This window comes from Pyxicephalus adspersus, chromosome 4, assembly GCF_032062135.1.
Source record: "Pyxicephalus adspersus chromosome 4, UCB_Pads_2.0, whole genome shotgun sequence".
Lineage (NCBI taxonomy): Eukaryota > Metazoa > Chordata > Amphibia > Anura > Pyxicephalidae > Pyxicephalus > Pyxicephalus adspersus.
In genome coordinates, this window is record NC_092861.1 from 36,764,256 (window position 1) to 36,781,351 (window position 17,096).

At 37.6% G+C, this 17,096-nt stretch overlaps 1 protein-coding gene across 2 annotated transcripts in view; it reads right to left on the minus strand.

Moving 5' to 3' along the window:
- The window catches only part of CLSTN2 (calsyntenin 2), a 439,150-nt gene that overhangs the window by 96,313 nt on the left and 325,741 nt on the right, over nt 1–17,096 (minus strand). The window lies entirely within an intron of this gene.

Sequence of the window (17,096 nt, forward strand, 5' to 3'; positions counted from 1 at the left end):
ACGCACTATGATTAGGAAGAAAGAATTTGTCTCAGCAGAACTGACATTTGTGTAACCAATCTACTTTTTACATTTGTTTAATGCTGTACAGAGTTCAATAGCGGGCACATCGCTAAATACATCAATAAAATACATACAAGAGAACTGTTTAACCTCAACCAATGGATTTGTAAAAATGTCCTGTCTGACAGGGACAAAGATATTCCTGCAGTTAAAGAGGAACCTCTTTGGTGAGTTGTGAGCTTCTGCCATAATCAGCATATATGCACAGCATACCTGACAATTATAATACAGACTTACCTGTGTGCAGCCATCCTGCAGTGATTACACGGCTACATCAGAGGAAGCCACTATCTTAGCCTCCAAAAGTCACCTAAAAGTCACCAGGAGCCAGGGCTTTACTTTTGACAAAAGAGATATTGCAAGTCTCTTTTTTTCAGTTAGTACTTTCTCCTGGAGAATTTTGGTGTTAACGTCCGCTTTAAGTTACAGTTCCAGCCCAGCCTGTAAATGCACAGTGAAAGTAGAGGTAGAAGACATTTCAGTTTTAAAAAAACTCACCTAAAACAAACATTTTAGTATCAACTACTTAAATCCCCCACTGGTTTATTTTTATAAGGAGCTCACCAATTCTGCTGCTTTCACCATAATGAAAATGAAGTAGATATACCAATACCATATTAGTACCCTATATGATGCAATCATCAACTATATAATCTTATAACTAAGAACTCAGCAGTCAGTTTTAGTAATAATACTGAATTAATTCAGCACAAAGATACATAGTGTTCTATTCAGATAAATTGCACAAGCTTAATAGTGTAACATGTAACACATCACAGAGCAATCTTTAGAATACTTTTGATCTGTAATTCCCTGATACTTTCCACTCATACAGCAAAAATGGTAAAATTAAGGAAATTCAGAAATCTCAATAATGTATCCAGTAATAAGGTTTTCTTTGGTACAGAAAAATAATATGCATTTCGCGCTGATTAATGTTAGAAAACATGTAATTATGTAATGGAAGGGGATTTTTAAATTAAAAGCAATATGAAAATGTTCTATTCTCTAAAGCAATCAAGTTAAGCAGTCAGTGACTTAGAAACAGGGTAAAGGTCTTGATTGAGACAGGGCCCTATACTCCAGAGGGCCTGTAGGGGCCCCCCACATGATCATTTACAACAGTAAACAGCCAGATAATGAACATGAGGGGGCCCTGCAGGCTTTTCCATAAAAAGAATGTGTGACCTAGAGAAAATATAAAAATATAAACCTAACCCTTACCCCAACCTACCTCCCCCCCCCCCCCAAGTTGTTAGTATTATATTGAATGGTGTGGGGGTCATAGCCTGTTCCAGGTTTTATAGCTGTCTAGGTCCCTACTGAAGTGATCCACCTATTTGTTTTGGTGACCGCTGTCACTGAAACAGAAAGGAAGTATAAATCCAAGGGTTTATACCCGCTACCAGAACAATAGCAGGTAACAGGAAGAGACAATGTTAAATCATCAATTGGGGACAAATGTTGCACTCACAACTATTTAAAATGGAACATCCCCTCATTTTTGGAGGTTTATTATAATTTCTTGTTGTCGCCAAGGCAGAAAACCAAAGCAAAGCCACCCAATGGGTCATAGACAACAACAAATAGCCCAGTAGGGGTTTTAGGTTTTTTATTATTCAATTCAAAGCTAAAGAAATTCCAAATAAATCCACTGTAATCAAATCCTTAAAAATGACTTGTGACCAAGGTAATGACATTAAGCAATACTATATTTTCAACAATTTATGGACTTTAAACAGCCCTCTCTGGCACCTATAGCTGCAGGCACTGTGGTGCAAGTCCTTCACTCAGCTCAGCTCACACTGTTCTCCCCTCCAAAAGTATTTGTGCTTACATTAGGGGTTAGAAAACTGGATAACTTCAAGATCACTATAGGAGTATGAAAAGATGAAAGATTTTAATGTCTTTAGCTATTGACCCTTTAAAAAATACTCTCTGTAAGGTTTGGAGTATATGCTTACTGACCTCTTTGTTGTTGTATCACCCTCTTGAAACAGGTACATTTCAAAGGATACCAAATCAAACGACAAATGTTAGACAAAACTGAGATTTGTATTTACATAGATTGCAGGACACTTCAAAATATTTCATGCCTAGTAAACCATGAAGAAGGTACATATATTGGCTTTTAATTCATTCCCCCATAGTGATATGCTTCTCAGGAGTGCACAGATGTTTCCATCCTTATCTCAAAGACTCTGGCAAATACACAATGTTTTCCTTGCAGAAAATTCAGAACCTCATTATAATTATAGTACTACTTGGAAGCACATTGTAATTAGGAATATTTTAAATAGAGAATTGATACAAAACACAAAATTCTGTAATGAAATGGCTCAATGATCAGCAATTTAGCTCTGGTTTCCTTTTAATTTTGTGCCTTGGATAAAAAGCTTACCACAACATTATAAACCTGTACCAGTACAATATCAATATTAATAAATTGTATTTATAAAGTGCTAACATATTACACAGTGCTGTACAATAAATTGTGGTTGAAGATAACAATCCTGCATACTTGACAAGTACAATGACACAGGAGGACAAGATAAAAAGCTTACAAAGTGGTGGGGGAAAGTACGGTAAAATAGGAGATAATACGACATGTAGGGTAATTAGTGATGGGTTGAAATGGAGATGAAGAGCGGTAGGCAAGTTCGAAGAAGTGGGTTTTTTAGGGCTTTTTTAATTAGTGAAGAGTAAGAACAAATGTAAGAGGATGTGGAATGGAGTTCTAGAGAGTATGGAAGTTCTAGAGATGTTTTGGGGCTGTGCATGGGAAGAAGTTATGAGTGAGGAAGTCATTAGTGAGTCACTGGAAGAGCAGGGAGGGTAGCTGGGGCAAATTGTTATATCAAGTTACAAATGTAGGTGGGATAACGTCTGCAGTGTGATTTAAAGGCGAAACACAGGAGCTTGAATTTGATTTTAAGATAGAATGGAAGCCAGTGTATAGAGACTGCAAAGAAAGGCAACAGATGAGGAGAAGTGGGACGGATAAATAAGTCTAGCTACTGCATTCATGGTGGATTGTAGATGGGAGTCTGTTTATTGGAATAGCAGAGAAGACTATGCTGCAGTTATCAAGGTTTAATTAAAAAAACAGCTAAAAAAATGGCTAACAGGCAGCATGAAACTGTATGTAGGACAGAGGGGCACATGTGGAGTTGGGGCTCTGATAATCTGTTAGTCTTTTGAAGGCAAGATACTTGAAAGCAAATGGCACAATAGCTAAAGAGTAGTTGGGCATCAAGAGAGGGTTTAGAAATGGGAGGAAAGGTTTCAAGTAAGTTTAAAATGCTGCCGACAACCCTCTAACAGTAAATCTCCTGACAACCACAAGTAAAGAGAATATCATGGTAATGTCACAGTCCGGCTGTAACTCCTTAGGTACATGTAGATCAAAGCAAGGAACACACATTAGGACCCAATTTTGATAACAGAATCAGAAATTCAGGTTCTTTTAGTAGACTCCACAATTACTTATTACTATTGGAGACCTTTTGTTACATAGAAGACAAGTCAAAAAGTATCTCCAGATGCCTTCAGATGGGAGCAAGCATTCATATGATACCAAACACTCTTCCAAATCATAGCAGATATCACCTAGCAAGTCACAGAAACAGGTTTAAACCAGCAGTGATGGAGTAACATGATAAAGTACCGAACAGTACATTTGGTTCTGCTTGGTGCCACACTCTGCAGTTATGAACTTTAAATAGATATTACCTACTCTCGTACTTATGTAAGAGTACTCAATCCTGATGAATGTCCCTCGGGAAGCAAGCACTGCAATATGAGAAAGAAAACTGGTGTACCCCATAACTTCACAGAAGAATCAGGTTTTCCAAGGGGCTTACAGCAACACATTTAGGTTATTGGGCCTGATTTATTAAAGATCTCCAAGACTGGAGAGAATAAACTTTCATCAGGGAAGCTGAGTGGCACAGCAAACCTGCAATGGATCTGGACCAGGACTGAAAACATTCACTAAAAAATAGCAAATTACGCATCAGTTTTGATTGGCCCGACTCAACATTGTTCAATGAAGATTTCCAAAGTTTTCCAAAGCTTCAATGATGATTATAAGGAAAACTAAGCTTTGCCAGGAGTACCTCACATCTGCTCATGAAGTCTTCTGTGCTCATCAATTCAACAATAACGGTATGCATCCAGTGTCACAAAGATCCTCTGTTAGATTAAAGTAGGTCAGCGTTTTTTTCTCTTTTTAACATGCTGTTTTTTGTGCTAAATTTCTTGTTAAAATAAATGTGATTCAGGTGCTGAATACTGCCTAGGGGTACAACAGGGATGTTATATATGCTGCATATGTATGAGCCTAATCTGCATATAATTAGTTTAATAGAAATAAAGAACTTCTCATTTGCATTAACACTTGCTGTAGACACATTGGCCTTCTAGTTAAAAGCTTGTTTCAAACCATATTGAGCAGTAACACTAATAAAAGACACCTGCTATACATTACAGTGAGGGAAAAGTCTACTATTTTTGCTTAGCTTGGGGAATATTGTATATATCAGCATACAGATAGATTTATAAAAGTTCCACAAAAACCTTAAATAAAACTTTAATTGCCAATATTGAAACCATGTGATGCTCAAGCAGTGTACATAATCTGTCATGTCTAAGAAGCCTGTGTACAAAAAGATATTTAAAACTGAAAATGTAAATACTCGAGTATAAACCAATATATTTTTTTTAACCTGAAAATGACTTTCAGAAAATAATCTTGATTTACATTTGGGTCACAACACTAACTTGTGCTTTGTCCTCATGTAAATTTTATAACAGAAGAATATTTAAAAGCAAATTAGCCATCATTGGACTTGTTTCCTCTGTGATAAGGGGTGTGGTTGTTACTCAGCTATGTAAGCACAAAGCAATCCTGTGGGAGAGCAGGCTGCAAAATTAGTCTTTTGAAAAGGGGGTACATGGCTATAAATAAACCTTTACACCCAATAACAGATACTCTGCTCACTCCTCATCTTATTGCCAACTTGAAGTAGTTCATTTGTTACTTGATATTTTGCCGTCAGCTACTCAGTATATACAGTTTGGTCCATAAATATTTGGACAGAGACAACTTTTTTTCTATTTTTGGTTCTGTACATTACCACAATTCATTTTAAATGAAACAACTCAGATGCAGTTAAGCTGCAGACTTTCAGCTTTAATTCAGTGAGTTGAACAAAGAGATGGCATAAAAATGTGAGGAGCTAAAGCCTTTTTTTACACAATCAATTCATTTCAGGGGCTCAAAAATAATTGGACAATTGACTCAAAGGCTACGTCATGGGCTGGTGTGGGCAATTCCTTCCCTATGTCATTATCAATTAACGCAGATAAAAGGCCTGGAGTTGAGATGAGGGGGTGGGTTGCTTGTATGTGGAAGATATGGGGACAGACAACATGCGGTGAAAGGAGCTCTCCGTGCAGGTGAAACAAGCCATCCTTAAGCTGCAAAAACAGAAAAAAACCATCCGGGAAATTGCTACAATATTAGGAATGGCAAAATCTACAGTTTGGTACAACATGAGAAATAAACAAAGCACTGGTGAACTCAGCAACGCCAAAAGACCTGGACGTCCATGGAAGACAACAGTGGTGGATGATCGCAGAATCATTTCCATGGTGAAGAGAAACCCCTTCACAATGGCCAACCAAGTGCACAACACTCTCCAGGAAGTAGGCGTATCGATATCCAAGTCTACCATAAAGAGAAGACTGCATGAAAGTAAATACAGAGGGTGCACTGCAAGGTGCAAGCCACTCATAAGCCTCACGGATAGAAAGGCTAGATTGGACATTGCTCAAAAACATCTAAAAAAGCCAGCACAGTTCTAGAAAAACATGAGCAACGTACAGTTGAGGGAGTCATTTTCTGCATCAACAACCAATTTAACTCTACACCCCACTTCCCAAATTAAAAGACACCAGACTTCTACTATTTTACAAAACCATAAATATTCATAAAACATAATAACCACATCTGATAACCTAAATAACCCCTCAAATTGCAGCATTCAATATTTCTTTCCCATTTTCAGGTCCATGAAACCTCCCATATCCCGCTAACCAAACAACTACCTCCGCTCATTAACCAGGCTACTAGCCGCTAGCACGCCGCCTCAGGGACAATGAGCAGTTAACCACCTCTGACACCTAGCCCCCACAACAACCAAGTGTCGTGCAGGGACCCCCTCAACAAAGAGACCCATACGGGTCTCACCCCCTTGTTTTCTTACTTCCCCATAGCTTTAACCCTTTCATGGACCTATAAAAGAACGCCCACAACTGCTGCCATGACAATGTATAAAAGTTTCCTCCAGGGAGGGAGGGTGGGAGATCCTCGCTAACTAGGTAACTCCTGCCCCCTCACCCCTACAACTCCTAAATTTATCCTTTAATTTTACCCTTACCCCATCCGAAATTAGCCAAAGCAAAGAAGTGGAATATTCTTGAATGGCCAAGTCAGTCACCTGATCTGAACCCAATACAGCATGCATTTCACTTGTTGATGACTAAACTTCGGACAGTAAGGCCCACAAACAAACAGCAACTGAAAGCTGTTGCAGTAAAGGCCTAGCAGAGCATTAAAAAGGAGGAAACCCAGCATCTGGTGATGTCCATGAGTTCAAGACTACAGGCTGTCATTGCCAGCAAAGGGTTTTCAACCAAGTAATAGAAATGAACATTTTGTTTTCAGCTTTTTAATTTGTCCAATTACTTTTGAGCCCCTAAACTAAAGTGTGTTAAAAAAGTCTTTAGTTCCCCACATTTTTATGCAATCTTTTTGTTCAACCCACTGAAATAAAGCTGCAACTCTGCACTTCAACTTCATCTGAGTTGTTTCATTTAAAATAATTGTGGTAATGTACAGAATGAAAATTAGAAAAAAGTTGTCTCTGTCCAAATATTTATGGACCTAACTGTGTGTATATACAACCAAGTATTAGAAATTAACATTTTATTTTCAGCTTTTTATTTGTCCAATTACTTTTGAGCCCCTGAAATGAAGTGATTGTGTTAGAAAAGGCTTTAGTTCCTCACATTTTTATGCAATCTTTTTGTTGAACCAACTGAATTAAAGCTGAACGTCTTCAGTTTAACTGCAGTTGTTTCATTTAAAATTAATTGTGGTAATGTACAGAACCAAAATTGGAAAAACGTTGTCTCTGACCAAATATTTATGGACCAAACTGTATTATCTACACAGTTAATAGCTAAAGAAAATGTACATAACACACCTAGCAAATACAATATTCAGTTACATGTCCCTGTCCATGTTTCTTAACAGGGATACTGGCAAAAATGTCATTGTCTTGTATAAGTGAGGTAGTAGGAAATATGGATTTAAACAAACCTACTAATGTAACACTCCAGTATTGCTTTCAGGCTGATAGTGTTATGTAGCGAATATTTTTCTACAAGAATATAACAATGTATTAGTTTGCAAGTTCACGGTAAATGAAAACTGACGGTGTATAATTATTCTGTATCAGACTTCCATCTGCTATTAATATTCTACCTTTTAGCATATAGCACCTTTGTGATGCATTTTTATCGCTTTTTATTTAAGCAGTGTTTAAATACATACATTGCTAAACCCACGGGACCGAAAATGCAAAGGAACAAAGTTACAATAAGAAGTACAGCATTCAAACACTTTAAATGATTGCAGGAGCAAAGAACTAGATATCTGCTGTACTGGAAATTGGCAGTTAAAGTAGAACTTTATACAAAATATTTATCTATCGTTGTGTAGAATGTAAAGCCTTTTTTAAAGTTTCATTAAAAGAATCACAATTATCCCAAGCGGATTCACAAATAAGTGAAGTAGATGGACTTGTGTCTTTTTTCAAATTAAATAACTAAGTAAAGATATTTTTGTCCAGGTTACCTCTTTTACCACTACTAAAATTAAGAGGAAACACTCATCACTGGGATGGAGGGGTAAGGGTGAGGCTCCAGGGACAACTGGGACTTTTGCAATTACCACTCACATTGATAAGATTATTTCTTTTTCCTGTAATGTCCTAAGTAAAGGTACAGGGAGCAATTTTAACCAACGGGTACAGAATGTCCTAACTTGCACAGTGGGCCTGGTTTATTAAAGGCTCTCCAAGACTGGAGAAGATACACTTTCATCAGTGAAGCTGGGAGATCCAACAAACCTGTAATGGATCTTGTCCAGGAATGAAAACACTTGCTAACAAATAGCAAATGACTTAAGAAATCCATTCCAGGTTTGCTGGATCACCCAGCTTCACTGGAAAGGAAAAGTGTATCCTCTCCACTCTTGGAAAGCTTTAATAAATCAGGCTCACCATCTTAACTAAGGTCTTGACTGATCCCTACCCTTTCTGAAATGACTTATACTTTATTAGCATTTTTGAATTCATCAAACTATATGGCACTGCGGTACATTGTATGCTTTTTTATGTTTACTAATAAGTTAGGTAAACGAGAAGCTTTTGGCTACTAGTCTGGGAATGACTAACTTTCAATCACTTGGTCCAGCTAAAACAAATTCAGGCAAACTGTACTCAGAAGAGCTCAGTGTGCCTATCATAGTCAGATAGTCTTCTGTTCCTTGCACAATGTGAGACCTATTTTTTGGGAGGAAACCCAAACAGAACAAATAAACTCTATGTAGATAATGTCCTGATTGAGATTCAAACCTGGAACCCTAGCTCCGCAGACAGTCATTGAGCCATAGAAAACCCCTAGTTTTGAGAAACCTTCTCTTACTTTCTACTGCAATTACTCTTAAGTATTCCCTTAAATATAGAAAAAAAAGTTTGGGTTTTACATAAACTTTACCATGGTAGTACTATTTGCAACTAACCCAGGAATTGATAAAACTGTTAGACAGGATTAATAAAGGCAAAGTTAGCTATTCATCAAAATCACTAATCTCCATAATAGCAGCTTGATTTTAAACATGGCTTTGGTTTTAATAAGCTCCTGAATATTTTGTGTTTTATCCACTAATGTTAGAAAATGTTTTTCCAATGATTCAGAATGGTTTTTCAAGGACTTAGATTTTATAGTCTTTGCCCCTTAAAATCTAAAAAACAGCATAAACTCTTTTTATAGAGGCTTGGTACTAGGTACAATAAAAAGAATGACTGCGTATACTTTGAGGCACTTCTAATATGCCACAACATTTACAAGAGTGTTTTTAAGCCTACTACCTTTTAGAATACTTGGCATTTGTAGCATAACTAGCCAAACAAAGAACAAACAGAAAGATTCTGTAGGTTGAAATCATTCTAGCATCAGAAACAAGTACTTGAAAGTACAATTGTATGGAAATTGTAAGGGTCATTCTATAAGGAACAGACTTGTCCTTGAATAGCTTTGACAATATGCAGCCCTTCAAAGTAATCTGCCATCACTGATTCTCAGATTAGCTGAGTCATTGAGAGGTTGTTTTGTTAGAAAGTGAGGATATGCTGATATTTACAGTTCAATCCTCAAGAAGATAAATTAAAAACTGCTGAAGATTTCTTACTTGATTGTGCAATTAGGGACATCATGCTCTACCAGATGGCTATGTTTTTATTGCTTCATCTGTGCCAATTGACAGTTCATATATATTAGTACAGTACAATAGAAATTAGGCACAGAATCAACCAAAATCACATTATGCCAGTAAACCAAAGTATTCTTTTTTTCTTCCCTAACCAAAACTTGTGGTGAGTTAGCGGTCTATATGTTTTCATTAGGGTTGCACAGCTAGAGGCAAAGACTAGGCACTTGTAGTAAAATTAGAGCTTCTATAAATTAATTTAAACTTAGCTAGTATTGGATTTATTTAAAAACTGCTATTATTTGCATTGGTAGTGAAAATTTAGATACAAACGTGCAAATAAATAAATAAAGTTTGTGAACTAATACAATGAAATGGCCACATGCTACAAAAATGGAGTAAGAGCCTAAAAAGTGCCAAATCAGCTTTAAAGTTGCACACTCCTTACAGTGCTCGATTGGAATAACCAATAATTAACTAGATCACACAGTAAGAAGTTACCAGCATTCCACCAAGTCTGTGTAATCAATGTACCTGTACTTTGAACATCTTTCTAAAGTGAAAGGTACGCATACATATGTTCTTCTCTACAGTACATTTAGCTACATACCATTGCTTTGTCTCTGTGAATTGCCATTCTTGAAATAGTCCCACTTCCTGACTATAGACTGGCACCAAGTCACTAAGAAGTGGGAATATCTCAGAAATGGGACCTCACAGAGTGAACAAGAAAGTTATGGAAGTTCTTTACTATTAATAGCATTATATAAGGCTTAATTTAATGTCAGCCCTGATTACTCACACAAATAATTTTAGGAGAATATAGAAAGAAAGAGGGGCTCTTCTGGCACACCAATTGTATTTTACTCAATACAAATATCAATTCATTGGTACTGTAAGGGGTTGGTCAGCACCAGTCCTCACCAGACACCAGTCCCCCAATCTAACACTGCAGTCTTCACCTTTAGTAAGTCCCCACCAGAGGTTGCGTCTCCCAGAACTCGGCTGCCCCCAGGACTTAGTGCGTAAGGGATGGCGTCTGGAAATGTGCTGAAAGCAGGCCAGGAGCCCACGGATAGAAGTATTAGGATTCCAATATACTGAACCAGAATTCAGAGCCAAAGATCATAACAGATAGTCCATCCCAAGGACGAAGTGGGGGTGACAGGCAAATGTTGGTCCAGGTAGCAGAAACAGGCAAGGTCAGCAACAGTAAATCAGACAAAACACACTCCAGCACAGATTAGCCCAGCTATACGCTACAACAGGCACTGGTAAGTGGGAGCAGAGAGGCTATAAAGTCCCAGCAGCCAATGAAGTGCAGGACTGAGTCAGGAGCTAATTTCCTCTGAAATTCCCTTCAATTGTGCACAGCCTTACAGAGTGGTGCTGGGGATGACAAAATTGCATCAGGAGCACGGCTAAAGGGAAGCAGGGGCTGCTGCTACCTTAATTCTCCAGGCTGCTGCAAATGACATCACTGGACAGAATAAACTGTTTTATACTGTGATGGCATACAGCACCAAGTCACCCTACAGATGAGCATCTCTTAACAGGTACTGTCAAAAACTATATTTATTATTCAAGCCAAAATATGTACTATACAAAGTACTGCTAATGCACCATAAAAGAGTTCCTGCAGTGGGCTGCTGATTTAAAGTTCAGTGAATTATCACAGTCAGCTTTAAACCCGACACATTTCGCCATTAAAAGGCTTTCTCAGGGATGATATGACAGGCGATACAAAATATCTAGATGGTTAGGTAGGGCTTACTGAGACTTGTATGATGATCATAAATTCCATGACTGGTGTAAGGTATAAGGACGTTTAGAAGATTCAGTTTAGGTGTAATGTTATATGAGAGAACAGCTACTCTTAGTGATTCTGTAGATGAATGATTTGCATTTAGTAACTACATGTGTTTTTATATTTTTAGTACTGGCTTTTTATTTGACCTAATATTGATCACAATAATTTCACATATTGCATACTCTTCATGTTATATCATTTGCTAATGTATCCCATTTAATATTGGTATTTAAATTCATACTACATTTCAAATTAAAATAGGTATTATTAATATTATTGGTTTAAGATCTAATTTTAACCATCTGACCGTAATTTGCAAATGTCATTAGATTTGGCTGAATAACCCTATCAATTTGTTTGCTTAAAAATGTCAGCATTTAAGGTTGCTTATCCAGGTGTGTTATCATGCAATTTGAGCCCCTTTTCTTTTACTGCATTTATTATAAGCTTTTTATGAAACCAAGAGGTGGCTTGTGTTTGCCATCATGACACAGTAATACAGTCACCCTATCTTAGTAAATGACATGAAAAAAATGCTTTGCAAGGAATACCAGATTATGTTCAAGGAAAATTCATAGAAGGACGTTTACTTGCACATGATTGGAAGTTAGCTTTAGTTGAGCTTACTTCCTAAGACAAGGAAAATATAACTTTGCAAAGAGAAAATACACTTTTTAAATAGTGACTCCAATCACCAAGTCATATGCAAATAATGTTTGTTTCTGTTTTTCCCTTGCTTTTTTAATTTTCCAGCATGCAACTAGGTTCTCTTGGAAAAGTAATGTGTATACTTGTTTGCTCCCCATTAAATAAAATTAGTGAAAATTTGCTTTGCAAAAGTGTACACATTTTATTCAACTTATGTAGATTTTTTGGCCTAACAGTGACATTAAAAGCCTGCACGCTGTCAATTAACTTTACACCTCAGAAAAAATTAGGTTGAATAAACTTAAGTTAAATTAGGTTTAAAACACCCAATATTGGTAGAATACTGTTAATCCAGAATAATGAAGTAAAAATCCTACCAATTTGTCTTCACGGTGTGTAAAAAATATACCTCCGTCCACTCAGTGACAGTCAAATTAATTTCCTGGAGCAATAATAAATCCTATTTATGATAGCTGGAGAAGGCAGTTTAAGGTAAAACTCCAGGCAAAGCACTTTTCATTTTGAAGAGGGAAGGGTTGCAAACTTTATGATTTAGCTGATGTAAGTGACCCCTTGGGAATATAACATTTTTTTGCCTGTGTTATCACCAACACCCATAGCAAAGCGAAATAACTTGAATAAGGACTCATATGAAAGGATATAAAATAAAAATTTCTGCCAGGTGTTATGTTATGATTCAGGTGTTATCCCTGTTCCCAAAGGGGTGATAAATCATAATTTCTTTAATACATAGGGACAAGATTCAAGGAAAAATTTCCCCAATAGGAAACACATAGCAATGACAATTAAAATGAAGTTCTAGGCTAGTGATGAAATTGTTTCTACCTCTAACAGGTTTTGTTTTTTCATCACTTGAACCTTTAGGCTACAGGTATCAGATAAAGCACTGTGACGGCACTGCTCTTCACCATTAAAAATCACCGTTCCAGGCTTTGTTATTATAGTCCATTAGTAAGATACTAGGGATGAGCGAGCGAGATTCGATCCTGCGGCGATACGGGCCATTCTCGCTTACCGAACATGTGAGAACGGCCTTGTTTTGCCGCGAGTTTGTGTGTTCACAGGCTAGCTGAACTCATATGACCTCTCAATGGGGATTCTCCTTTGAGAGGTCATATGAGTTCAGCAGGATCATTGATAAGAACAGACCAGGGAGCATGGGAACCTGCGGTCACAGCTGATTGGAGGCACGTGCCTCCAGTCAGTTATGACCGCAGGCGTACTACTGAACTCAAATGAGTTCAGCAGGTTCCCACGCTCCCTGAGCTGTTCTTATCATTGATAAGTACAGCCCAGGGAGCATGGGAACCTGCGATCACACTTCTCCAAGGGCTAGATAGTGGTTAAGCACACTGGAATTAGGCCAGAGTGGGGGGATCTAGATGAAAAGGTGAAATACATATGGAGTTATTCTATTACCGTTTCCCCAAATATAAGGCACTGTCTTATATTTTTTGAAATGCCAAAATATGCCCTAGGTCTTATTTTCAGGGGGATGTCTTATTTTTCCATGAAGAAGACTACAGTACACATTTATTGTTGAAAGTCACTCATGATCACTCATGTGCCATTGATTGTCCCCTTCTGATCACTCATGTGCCATTCATATTCCCCTTCTGATCACTCCTGTGCCGTTCATATTCCCCTTCTGATCACTCTATGCCATTGATTGTCCCCTTCTGTTCACTTACCAGTACTTAAGTGTAACTCCGTTAGGGCAGGGATCTCCGTTAGGGCAGGTAACTCCGTTAGGGCAGGTAACTCCATTAGGGCAGGGATCTCCGTTAGGGCAGGTAACTCCGTTAGGGCAGGTAACTCCATTAGGGCAGGGATGTCCATTAGGGCAGCGATCCCCGTTAGGGCAGGGATCAGCAGTGTGCTTCCTGGTTCAGAATCTCGGGGGCGCGTGTGCCGGCTTCTTACTTTCAGTTTGGCTCTGCGCTGCAGCCAGGAGGAGACACATACTGCAGCCAGCATCGAGGAGACACGCACAGGATCGGATATCGGAGGAAGTCTTATTCCCGGGTGAGTGCCTTATTTTAATTATTTTTTCAAAAATCGGGGGTGGCTTATTTAATGGGGATGGCTTATAATCGGGGAAACACGGTACTAGCAGTACATAGTTTGATCCAATACATGGGAAATAACTGAGCAGGCATCAAAGTTAAATGTGGAAAATAAACAAAGCAGGAAGCCACATTAAGGTAAAGTGTTTAGGTATGGCAAGGTCAAGAAGGGTCAGTAAAAGGTAATTTTAAAAACAGGAAACATACCAAACCCCATTCAGAGGCTATCTGAATCCTACCAGTACAGCACTTATCATGGGGTATTAAAAGTATGTTAATGTTGAGAATGAAAAAAGAGTGTGGATGAACCAAAAACGTTACATTTCCTAGCAGAAGAACAGGTGGATAGTAAGACTAGAAGACAAAATCAGAAAGCACAGTAGAAAAAGTCCCAGCACATACATGGTCATCTGAAATAACTAAACCAAACAGCAACAGGAGACAATTATAACCTTTAGCCTAGGTGACCTTGGCCATAGCTGGTTACTATACTAAGACAAGGGAAAATACCCTCCCCACACACTGGGTGGAACTCACCACATCAAGAACACCAATAACTATTATTACAATCATTACTACAACAAATCCAAGTGTTTTCTTTAAAATAGGAAAAGTCAAAAACACAAAATGGTACATTAACTTTAGAAACAAATTCAGGTCTCCATTATGTTTCAGTCTTTATGGAATCCTGGAATGATGGCTATACATGTACTTTTCTAAAAGAGAAAACTATTTCTACTCTCTAAAAAGATGGAAACTATGTTCCAGCAAAAAATATATGGCAACATTTGAAAGTGTAAAAAATAGTTCCCTACTTTCCATCCCTCACAATAATGCTCACATATTTTGGTACTCAAATGTTTGGTTGCATACCCAACATGCATTGAGCACTTAGAGCAGTGTTTAACATAAAATAATCTTTTTAATCCACAATGAAAGTGGCACTAACAACAAAAATGTGTATTTGTTACATGTCTTAATTATACATTCCTATTTCCTTTTTTTTTCTGTGGATTTTTTTTTTTTAATGGAATATTTAGCGGACATTACTGAACTCATCATTTTTGGTTTGTATATACATTATCAGCACGTTTTAAAGCCACATATATACAGTCTAATTACAGATAATCATGTGGACTAAGTGCTTCTTGAAGGGTAAAGAACAGACTAGAAGAAAGGATGGACCCCTAAGTAGATGCACTACTAGAAAAGCGACACCACCTTTGAAAACTGCCAGTAATTTTCTAAGGGCAAATTGGATCGGTGGATATTTTGAAAGTATTATGGTTATACTTCATTGAATACCTAGTATTTCTATGTCATTCTTAAGCAGATTCCTACTTTGTCCATTCAATGCTTGTCATCACACCCTTTTTAAAATGGCTAGAAAGCATAACCTCTCTCTCTCTAGGTGGGTTACTAATTTGCTCAACTTGAACAAGTTAAAAGCTTTCTTCGTAGAGCAGTTATTATTTGTTCTGATAAATTCTCCTACTGGTACAACCACAGCCAATAAAGGGGGAATACAGCTGTTTGATTTTAATGTGAAAGTCCCTGTGGAGGGTTTACAATAGTGTTTTTCAAATGTCTGGTTGTACAAAACCTTGCACTGGACCAAGCACTTAGAGCAATGAATAACATATTCCACATTCATGGAGCCAGTGTTAATATGTTTAATTGAAAAAAAATGTCCTTTACCAGGAGGGCCTCTCTGGATCACAAGCAGATTGTCAATGTACATACCATACCGCTAAAGGGGTACACACTTATGAGGATGCACTGTTCCTCTCACCACCCCTTTAAAAGACAGGTTAATATGGATGAAATTCTTCTTTAGAGCTGAAGTTAATTTCTTTACTTAAAGGAATTTTAGTGTGGAAGTTAAGCATTTAGTAATTCTGCGTATGCCTGTTTTCGGTCATGTGTAAAAGGGGCTGTTCAGGCAGTGAAAAAAAAATAGTAGTGATTTCAGGCATGCAGAGTGACATGAGCACTTTTTTTGTTACTATTACAGCAGGACACTTCACTCAAAGCCAGGAGGAGGATGAAGTTGGCGGCTCAGACAAAGAAGGATTGAAGTGTTGCCCGTATCGAGGACAGCTCTGGAGGCACTGCATAAGTAAAGGTAAGTATGATTTTTTATTTTATTCTTAGTTCTGCGTTAAGCTTGAGAACTTACACCAGTAATTGTCAGCATGTATTGTTATAGTTAAACATAATGTGCCTTTGGTCAGCAAGGCTGAAAGATTTTTATCACCTTCATTTGATCACACCCTCTAAATGAGCTAATATCCCTCTACTGAACAGCTACCATGCTCCTGGCTGCCACCCATCTCTAGATTTTTCCACTTTCCTTTTGATCACCTTTAGGTTTTGTTGTTTAGTCCTGCCTTTATTGATCTATGATTTTTAATTGCTTGCTATGTAAACCTGATAATTCTACGTCTTTATTTTGTTTCTTTGAATGCTCTTTCTAGTTTCAGAATTGTCATTAACCATTTCCACATTTGTTTTTTTGTTATATACTTCCCTTCTGATTTGTTGTTATTGTGTATATATATACATGCTTTATAGACCAAATAAATTCTTAAATAATAAAAAAAAAAATATTTGCCCTATTTGCAGACAGAAACATTACAGATGGGTATAGTTTCCTAGAGGAAGTAACCCTTCAAGAGTCAATCTAATCACAGGGTTATTATTAGAGGATCATATATTTATGGCCTAAAGCCTTTATGATATTGTAATGTAAATACCAACACAAACATAGTCTGTTCAGAATTGTTGGGGGTAACATTTCCACTCAACATTCCATTAATTGTGGTATGAAGCGTGTAGTTTATGGTATTCATTAGTCCAAGTTGAGCAAGTGGGCTGGACAACCAGGCATTGGAGAACTAGAATGGGGGAATATTATTGTGAAGTAGGG